General features: G+C 43.8%; 1 pseudogene; it reads right to left on the bottom strand.

Annotated features, from left to right (window-relative positions):
* Positions 1-7,733: 7,733 nt before the first annotated feature.
* On the bottom strand, positions 7,734-8,842 carry LOC100611918 (endosome-associated-trafficking regulator 1-like; annotated as a pseudogene).
* Positions 8,843-9,468: the final 626 nt, after the last annotated feature.

Genomic DNA, 9,468 nt, shown 5'->3' with positions numbered 1-9,468 from the left:
TTTTTCTGTGTTATTCACTAATTGTTTCCTGTTTTGTCTCTGAGGGTGGAATTCATGCCATAATATTTTCTGGGGTTTCTCACAGCACACAGCACAAGCCTGAGGCACATCGTAGGCATTCAGCATTCAGTAAACCCCTTTTTGATCAAATGGTTTACAGGATTGAGTTCTACTTGCTGGACCTCTGCTTTCGGTATTCCATTTGGGTTTTTTTTTTCCTCTCCCTTGGATATAATTCATAGTGAATTGATACCCTTGGTATCTCTGTTCTATATGAGGAGAAGAAGAGAGAAAAAAAATATGATGGTAACTACCTAAATCACTCAATTTCCATACGACACAAGCTGCGGGGTCATGTTTTAATGTTCATTAGAATCCTGTACAGCACTGAGAAATCTAGTGTTAATTTCTTAAATGATACATGAAGAAGAAACTATCATGAATGCATTTACTCCTCTCATAGGACTACAGATCAATACTTTGTTAATATTGACTTCCTTCTGTATTAGTCCATTCTCACGCTGCTATAAAGGACTGCCCGAGACTGGGTAATTATAAAGGAAAGAGCTTTAATTGACTCGTAGTACTGCAGGGCTGGGGAGGCCTCAGGAAACTTAGAATCATGGTGGAAGGGGAAGCAAACACATCCTTCTTCACATGATGGCAAGAAGGAGAAGTGCCGAGCCAAAGGGGGAAAAGCCCCTAATAAAATCATCAGATCTCATGAGAACTCACGCTATCACGAAAACAGCATGAGGGTAACCACCCCCGTGATTCAATTACCTCCCACCGGGTCACTCTCATGACACATGAGGATTATGGGAACTACAGTTCAAAATGAGATTTGGGTGGGGATGCAGCCAAACCATATTACGTTCTATTACAGGGAGTGCTAATTTTTCTCTCCCTCTAGAAATGTAAACTCCATAAGGGCAGGGATGATGATGAAGAGTCTATGCTATTTTGTTCAATTCTGTATCCCCAGTTCATAGAACAATCCCTAGCACATGGTATGCACACACAATAAATATTTGTGGAAAGACTGAATAGGATTTATGTTATGTGTGGTATAATCTTACAGATTATGGTAATCAGCAAAGTAGAAATTAGACTCATCTCATATGTCTGAAATCTGTCCTTGGGGTTTGACATCAGGCTGTGACTCCCACTTGGGTTTGAGTTGGGATTCTGTACAAAACCTCAGCCCCATGCTTTAGGTAACCACAGGGTCTGCTTCTGGAAGAGAAGAAGTGTTTCAGTAATGAAGGGAAATGGTGACCCATAGGAAAAGCTGATGTAATGGAGATGAGGGAACAGACCCACACGTGGATACTTCCCTACTGAATACATTTGTGTATGTGGATGTCCATAGCTACCACAGAGGCGGTTCACAGTGTCCTCTTTCTCCCCTTTGCCTCACTTGGTTATTCTTTACCCCTCTATAGTAATAGTTTGAGTTTTGATTCATGTTGATTTTATTTATTGACAGAGTCTCACGGTGTCACCCAGGCTAAAGTGCAATGGCATGATCATGGCTCACTGCAGCCTCAACCTCCCTAGGCTCAGGTGATCCTCCCACCTCAGTCTCCCAAGTGGCTGGGACATGCCTGGCTAACTTTTGTATTTTTTTGTAGAGACAGGATTTCTCCATGTTGCCCAGGCTGGTCTCGAACACCTGGGCTCAAGTCATCTGCCCACCTCAGCCTCCCAAAGTGCTGGGATTGCAGGTATGAGCCACTGTGCCTGGCCCATGTTGATTTTAATACTTAGAAAGAATCAAAGAAGATTGACACTAGTCACTGTTAATGATGTTTTTTGGGTTACTACATCTTAGTCATCTTTGTTTCCTCTGAGAACATATAGACCTCTCAGATATAGACATGGGTTTGTTAACCTTGCAGTGCACTAATGAGGCTGAAAGATCATCAGCTCCATTTTTCAGATGGTGAGACCAAAGCACAAACACTTACCTGGGGCCAAGAAAGCCTGTTCTGCTATTATGGTCTTTTATCCCGGTGCCCAGGCCTTCTTGACCTCGTATTGCCAGAATGCAGTAGGATTTTGACTTGTCCCTACTATCTGATGGAGAAAAGGATGAGTCCCATGGTTCTAACAGTATCTTTTTTTTTATGCTGTACATTTATTATCACTGGAATAAAAGCCTGGGCAAAAGAGACCAACTATAAAGCTCTTTGAATTTAGTACTTGTCAGTCCCTACAGGGAAACAGAGGGTGTAAGAGAAAAATGAACTGGTGGAGATTATGCAGCCTCAAAAGGTTTTTAAATAATGAGCGATCTCTGGTCTATACATTACAGTGTAAATTCCAGATGCTTGAATTTTCAAGTTTTCAGTCCTGAGGGTGGGATGTAGTATGAGTTACAGACTCTGGAGCCAGACTGTGTTGGCTCCACCATCTGCTTGCCCTGGGACCTTGAGCAAGTTACACGACCCCTCTGTGTGTAAGAGTCTAAACCTGCAATACTCCTCACCTCACTGGGCTGCTGTGGGGATTAAAGGATTTAGCAAAATTCATACTTAAAGCACTTAGAATAGCAACTAGCACACAGTGAGTATTGAACAAATGCTCTATGATGAGCATAACGATGGTGATTTCTCATTCTAACTGGGGCTACAAGTATACTTTTCTCTCATTTTGTCTAATGTCATAAAATGGCCGTTTGTATAACTTATTGACATTCAGATTGCTGGATTTTACCCCCAAATGAAGCTCTTTGGATATTTCCAGCAAAGGAAAAGAAGAGGAAGAAGATTTAGGAAGAAAGCAGAGGAGTGTTCACAGACATAGTAGAAAAAATAGTTAATTCTTGAATTCACTCAAGAATTAGGATTCACCTTTATTAAGTATCTGCCATATGCAAAATATTGTGCAGGGATGTGGAGGGTGCATATCACACACGTGTACATGCGTGTGCATGCATGTACACAGTATTGTTCCTGCCCTCAAAGAACCTATACCCGTCTCCTCCAGGAGGCTTTCCTCGGGACTCCAAGCAAGGTTAGGATTGCTCCTCTGTTTGCTCCTAGCACCCTGCACTCACCTCCGGCACTCATGTATTATTAGGCTTTGTAATCGCCTGCTGTCTAGAAACCAGTGAGCTTCAGGAGCTTACAAATCATGTCTTCTTGGCTTTTGTAGCACCCAGAAGTAGTTCGCTGGACAGGGCAGGACTGGACAGGGCTGGTAGAGGTTGTCTCTTTGGTGTAGATCTTCCTCTTCTTCCATTGGCTTTGGTGCCATACCTTTAGCCTTAGACCTACCTTACTTTTAGGACTAATTGTTATCCTTGACCCCTTCTTGGTTCCTCTTCACCTGTGAGCTTCTTTCTTTGCCTCTTTGATCCCACTGGAGACACTAGGCCTCACCACAAAGCCAAGAGAAAGAAAGGGCCTGTCTTCTCTCACTGGGAAGGAAGTGTAGAGGGCTCAGCTCACCCATAGCTTCTTGAGCTTCAGGAGATCAAGGCTGTGCAGGCTCTGGCTTTTGCATCCCTGGAAGTGGTGTCTCTCTTTAAGATTTCTCTGCCTATTCACTCACCTTCCACTGGGAAGAGGAACCCAGTGTGGAGTGAAACTGGGGGCTAGGGGGAAGATTGGCCAAAGCTTTGATCAAAGAGCTTCCCCATCAGCTGTGTTTACCTTGCTCTTTGTTCTCTGTCTCCCCAGCCAGGTTCTCAAGCACAGAGTTCTCAGGCCAGCCATTCCTGGGGCAGCAGATGGATCTAGTTCATCCCTCAGTTGAGTCTCTGCAGCTTCTGGCTTCTGTCAGTGTTCAGAACTTTGGGACTATTTGAAAGCAACCACACATTGTGTGTCTGCAACGTGTTTATGCCAAGCACAGTTTCATGCAGATGTTCATAAACACGCTGCCAGTTACTAACCATCTTTCTGTCAGTCTGAATTGCTATTTGCTTTTCCAGTTCAAACAGAGAGGCACATACTCTGGTGACATACAGATTCCCTAATACACGCTATCCACTAAGACGTCAGCTGAGGTGCCTTCCCCCACGTTCATGCTCACACACTCTCCATGCACCCTAATGTCTTCTGCACAGACCCGCCTCATCTCTGTCTCCCTGTGTGGTTATGTTTATCCAGATCCTTCCTTTGTAATTGTTTTTGAAGCTTAGTTTTAAACCTCTCCCAAAACCACAGTGGCATGGTAGAAGGTAAGGCTGCCAAAGTTTAAAAGAGTCATGATGTCTGCTTTCCCCTTGCCTTAGGCCATCTTCTTCTTGTGGAACATTGTAATGGAAAGGTGCACAGATCTTTTTCTGCACTTGCCTGATGGCTCCTTCTGGAACACAACAAAAAGTTCCATGGTCCATGTGGCGCCAGAGCTCTACAACAGAGGCTCATGGTAGAGGCTATTGGATGAGCCGTGGTTAGTTTTGGACTTGGCTAGACCAGCAGGATTCCTGGGGGATGTTTTTTTGTCCTCTGTCATTGCTGAAGGTCTGATTAGAAGAACCAAGCAAAATAATGACAGCTCTTGAAATTCTGAGTTTTACTCTTCAGCTTATCCAAGTCAGTGGTGATTTGGTTTATATGACATATTTTTTGACGAGAAATATATTCTTAAAAGGTCATTCTCTACTTCCTTCCTCCAAATCTCAGATTCTGGACCCTTGGCCCACATTGTTTTTTAATTCCCCTGCAGGGCTGGGAGGCTCAGCCGGCAATAGCCAGCACATCCAATACACCCATCATCACTACTCATCATGGAGGAGCTGGGTAAAGAGTCAACCTCTTCCCTGGGATTTATTTTATTTCATTTTTTTATTTTAAAAATATTTTTATTTTACTTTTTGTGGGTTTTAGTAGGCATATATATTTATAGGGTACATAAAATATTTTGATACAGGCATACAATACATAATAGTCACATCATGAAAAATGGGGCATCCATCCCCTCATGCATTTATCCTTTGTGTTACAAACAATCCAATTATACTCTTTCAGTTATATTAAAATGTACAATTAAATTGTTATTGACTGTAGTCACCCTGTTGTGCTATTGAATACTAGGTCTTATTCTTTGTTTTTTCTCTGTCGCCCAGGCTGGAGTGCCGTGGTGTGATTTTGGCTCACTGCAACCTCTGCCTCCTGGGTTCAAGCAATTCTCGTGTTTCAGCCTCCATAGTAGTTGGGATTACAGGTGTGTACCACTACCTTTGGCTAATTTTTGTATTTTTAGTAGAGACGGGATTTCGCCATGTTGGCTAAGCTGGTCTCGAACTCCTGGCCTCAAGTGATCTGCCCAACTCGGCCTCCCAAAGTGCTGGAATTACAGGCATGAGCCACTGCACTCAACTTTATTCATTCTTTCTAACTTTTTTGTACCCATTAATCATCCTCTGATTTTTAGATCCCAGAAATAAGTGAGAACATGCAGTGTCTGTTTTTCTGTACCTGGCTTATTTCTCTTAATATAATGACCTCCAGTTCCATCCACGTTGTTGCAGATAACAGAATTTCATTCTTTTATTATGGCTGAAGTACTCCATATATGTACCATATTTTCTTTATTCATTCTGTTGACGGACACTTAGGTTGCTTCCTAATCTTAGGTATTGTCAACAGTGCTGTAGTAAATATAAGAGTGCAGATGCCTTTTTGAAATACTGATTTCCTTTCTTTAGGGCATCTACCCAGCAGTGGGATTGCTGGATCATATGGTAGCTCTATTTTTAGTTTTTTGAGAAAACTTCAAACTGTTATCCATAGTGGTTGTACTAAATTACATTCTCACCAACCATGTACAAGGGTTCTCTTCTTTCTATATCCTTGCCAGCATTTGTTATTGCCTGTCTTTTGGATATTAGCCATTTTAACTGGGGTGAGATGATATTTCATTATAGTCTTGATTCACATTTCTCTGATGATCAATGATGTTGAGCACCTTTTCATATGTCTGTTTGCCGTTTATATGTCTTCTTCTGAGAAATGTTTATTCAGCTTTTTGCCCTTTTAAAAATTGGATTATTAGATCTTTTCCTATAGAGTTGTCTGAGCTCCTTATATATTCCAGGTATTAATCCCTTGTCAGATGGGTCGTTTGCAAATGTTTTCTCCCATTTGTTGGGTTGTCTCTTTACTTTATGGATTGCTTCCTTTGCTGCACAGAAGCTTTTTAACTTGATGTGATCCCATTTGTCCATGTTTGCTTTGATTGTCTGTGCTTGTGGGATATTACTTAAGAAGTCTTTTCCCAGACCAATGTCCTGGACATTTTCCCCAATGTTTTTTTGTAGTAGTTTCATAGTTTGAGGTCTTAGATTTAAGTCTTTAAACTATTTGGAATTGATTTTTGTGTATGGCAAGAGATAGAGGTCTAGTTTCATTCTTCTGTATATGGATATCCAGTTTTCCCAGCACCATTTATTGAAGAGGCTGTCTTTTCCCCAGTGTGTTCTTTGCACCTTTGTAAAAAATAAGTTCACTGTGGGTGCGTCAATTTGTTTCTGGGTTCTCTATTCTGCTCCATTCGTCTATGTGTCTGTTTTTATGCAAATACCATGTTGTTTTTGTTACTTTAGCTTTGTAGTATAATTTTTAGTCGGGTAATGTGATTCCTCCAGATTTGTTCCTTTTATTTTGGATAGTTTCGCTATTCTGGGTCTTTTGTGGTTGCTTATAAATTGTGCGATTGTTTTTTCTATTTCTGTGATGAATGTCTCTGGTATTTTGATAGGGATTGTATTGAATCTGTAGATTGCTTTGGGTGGTATGGACATTTTAACAACGTTGATTTTTCCCATTAATGAACATGGAATATCTTTCCATTTTTTGGTGTCTTCTTCAATTTCTTTAATCGGTGTTTTATAGTTTTTATTATGGATGTCTTTCACTTCTTTGGTTAATTCTTAGGTTTTTTTTGTGAACTACAGAATTTATTAAATAAGAAGGCTATCAATTGGAACAGGAGGGGAAAAAAGTTAAAAAAAAATCTATAGGAAAAAAGGCATTTAGTACTCGTGGCCTTCCCTCTGTGGGAGGCCGTCAGAAAGGCAGCTGGGACCTCACAGACCCGGGTGGGCTCTGCACATACTTGAAATTCCTGAATTCTAAACTGCATTGTACAAAATGCCACTTGAAACGTCCACCAGAACCCCCAGCCAAAGACGCGCATCTGGACAGCTTCACAGCACAGAATGTGTGACCTTGGTCCCCGTGGGTCCTGGGGGAGGACAGCAGCAGCCACGCGGTGGCCCCTGCGCACTCGGGCCATGACCGCACGGACCGCCCGCTGGGGCCACAGGAGTGACCTGGGAGCCAGAGGGAGCCCTGAGTGTCGGCGTAAGGCACAGGTCCCTGCTCAGGATCGCCGTCTCAGAGGCACATTTAGTGTTTGTCCTACTTATGAAATCAAGGACAATCAATTGTACTTATCTTACAACTGATGTTCTGGGATGGGACTGGAAAACACTGATTCCAGAACCGCTCTTTTTCTTAAAATCTTTGGCTTTTATGACAGTGTCTTCCTCAGTAGAATCTGTAAGATCGCAGGAATTTCGCCAAGAAGGGCTGCATAGAAACCACAGAGGCAACTCGGCCAGGGCTGCTCCCATTGCGGTGGCCAAGAACTGGCTGAGGTCACGACACTGGACCCTTGCGATAAACACTTTACTCTGGGTAAAGACTGCATATTTAAGGACACAACTGCACATTTAGATCAAGCGGTGGTGATTTCAAGGCATACAAGGAGCTTCATGCTGAGAACACCCAGGGGTCCTCAAGAGTCTTCCTCCTCGTCTTTAATTTCAGAAATTCTGTTTATAGATTTAAGGATTTCAGCAACCAGATTCACTGTTTCAGCTCCGGAAACCAGTTGCTTAATGGAAGCCTGTGCGCTGTTCATGACCACCCGGAGGTTCTGCAAGGCCACGTCGGCGTTCTGCTTCACCACTGTCAGGCTGGCGCCCTGGCCGCACTGCAGGGCGTCATTCTCTCGCTGGAAGCTGGAGACCTGCGCCTGGAGCAAATTGATTTCCTGTTTCAGTTTCACGACGTGGTTTTCTGCCTTTACAGCCCGTTTGGTCATCAGCTCCAGGTTCTGCTCCACCTGCTGAACCACCGACTCCAAGTCGTGGTAGTCGCTTTCCTCCTTGATCATTTTTGCTTCTAATTTCCGCTCAAGTGTCCTCACCATTTCTGTTTGAGCTTCAGAGAAGCTCTGAACCTCATTCAGCTTTCTTCTCAGCTTAGAATTTTCATCTTTCAGTGCTTCATAACTTACCTGCAGCGTCCGCAGGTGCCTGTCTCCCAGAGACACTCCATGAGCCGCAAAGTCTGCGCTAGGACTCCCTGCCGGAGAGGCCGGAGGCACGAGAATCAGTGCCACTCAACGCCCACGGGGGCAGAGACTGAAGCCCTGCCAACTCCGACGGGGTGGAGAAAAAGGAAAGGTATGTGCTGCAGGGCAACGTGGCGGCAGGGACCCTCTCGGGGTGAGTCTGCTCGATGGCGGACGGCAGGTAGGCCCCACTCCATCTGGTGTCCTCATCCTCCTCCTTATCCAGGAGGTCACCGGCCCCTGTCGGGTCCTCGAAAAATGGCTGCTGATACTCTAGGCCATACCCCCCGGTTTGGGAGGGTGAGGAGTTGTGGTCAAGTCCCAGTGAATGCCTCGAGGCTTCCTTTGCATAAATTCTGCTGGCTGGGTCCTCTTTCGACAGGCAGAGGTTCTTGGTCTTCAGAAACTCTTTAAAGAAGAATGGATTTGCCTCTTCAAGATCTTCAAATTTGTCATCGTCGGGAATGGCGAGGCTCCGGGCTCGGGACAGCGGGGTGGCGCCTGGGCGGCGCGGGTAGCCCGACATGGCCGCGGGCCCGGCGAGGCAGGACCTGCCTAGCTCGGCAGCGGCGGCTCCATGGCCCGGGCTCCGCCAGTGCCGCGGCCAGTGTAGCCGCCCCAGTCGCCCACTGCTCGGCCGCCCCCGCTCCTCCGAGCCTCTCCATTTCTTAGGTATTTGATTTTATTTGTAGCTATTATTAGATGGGATTACTTTTTAAATTTCTTGCTCAGATTTCACTGTTGGCATATAGAAATGCTACTAAAAATGCTAATTTTTGCATATTGATTTTCTGTTCTGCAGCTTTACTGAATTTATCAGTTCTAATAGTTTTTTGGTGAAGTTTTCAGGTTTTTCCAAATGTGAGATCATATCATCTGCAAGCAAAGGTAATTTGACTTCTTCCTTTCCAATTTGGATGCCTTTTATTTCTTTCTCTTGTCTGATTGCTGTAGCTAGGACTTCCAGTACTATGTTGAATAACAGTGATGACAGTGGGCATCCATGTCATTCTCCAGGTCTTACAGGAAAGGCTTTTTGTTTTTCCCCATTCAGTATGATACTAGCTGTGGGTCTGTCATACATGGCTTTTATTATGTTGAGGTATATTCCTTCTATATCTGGTTTTTTGAGGGTTTTTATCATGAAGGGAT

The sequence above is a fragment of the Pan troglodytes genome, chromosome 1, assembly GCF_028858775.2.
Source record: "Pan troglodytes isolate AG18354 chromosome 1, NHGRI_mPanTro3-v2.0_pri, whole genome shotgun sequence".
NCBI classification, from domain to species: Eukaryota; Metazoa; Chordata; class Mammalia; order Primates; family Hominidae; genus Pan; species Pan troglodytes.
The sequence above is the reverse complement of the archived record's forward strand: the minus strand, read 5'-3'. Positions and strand labels throughout refer to the sequence as shown.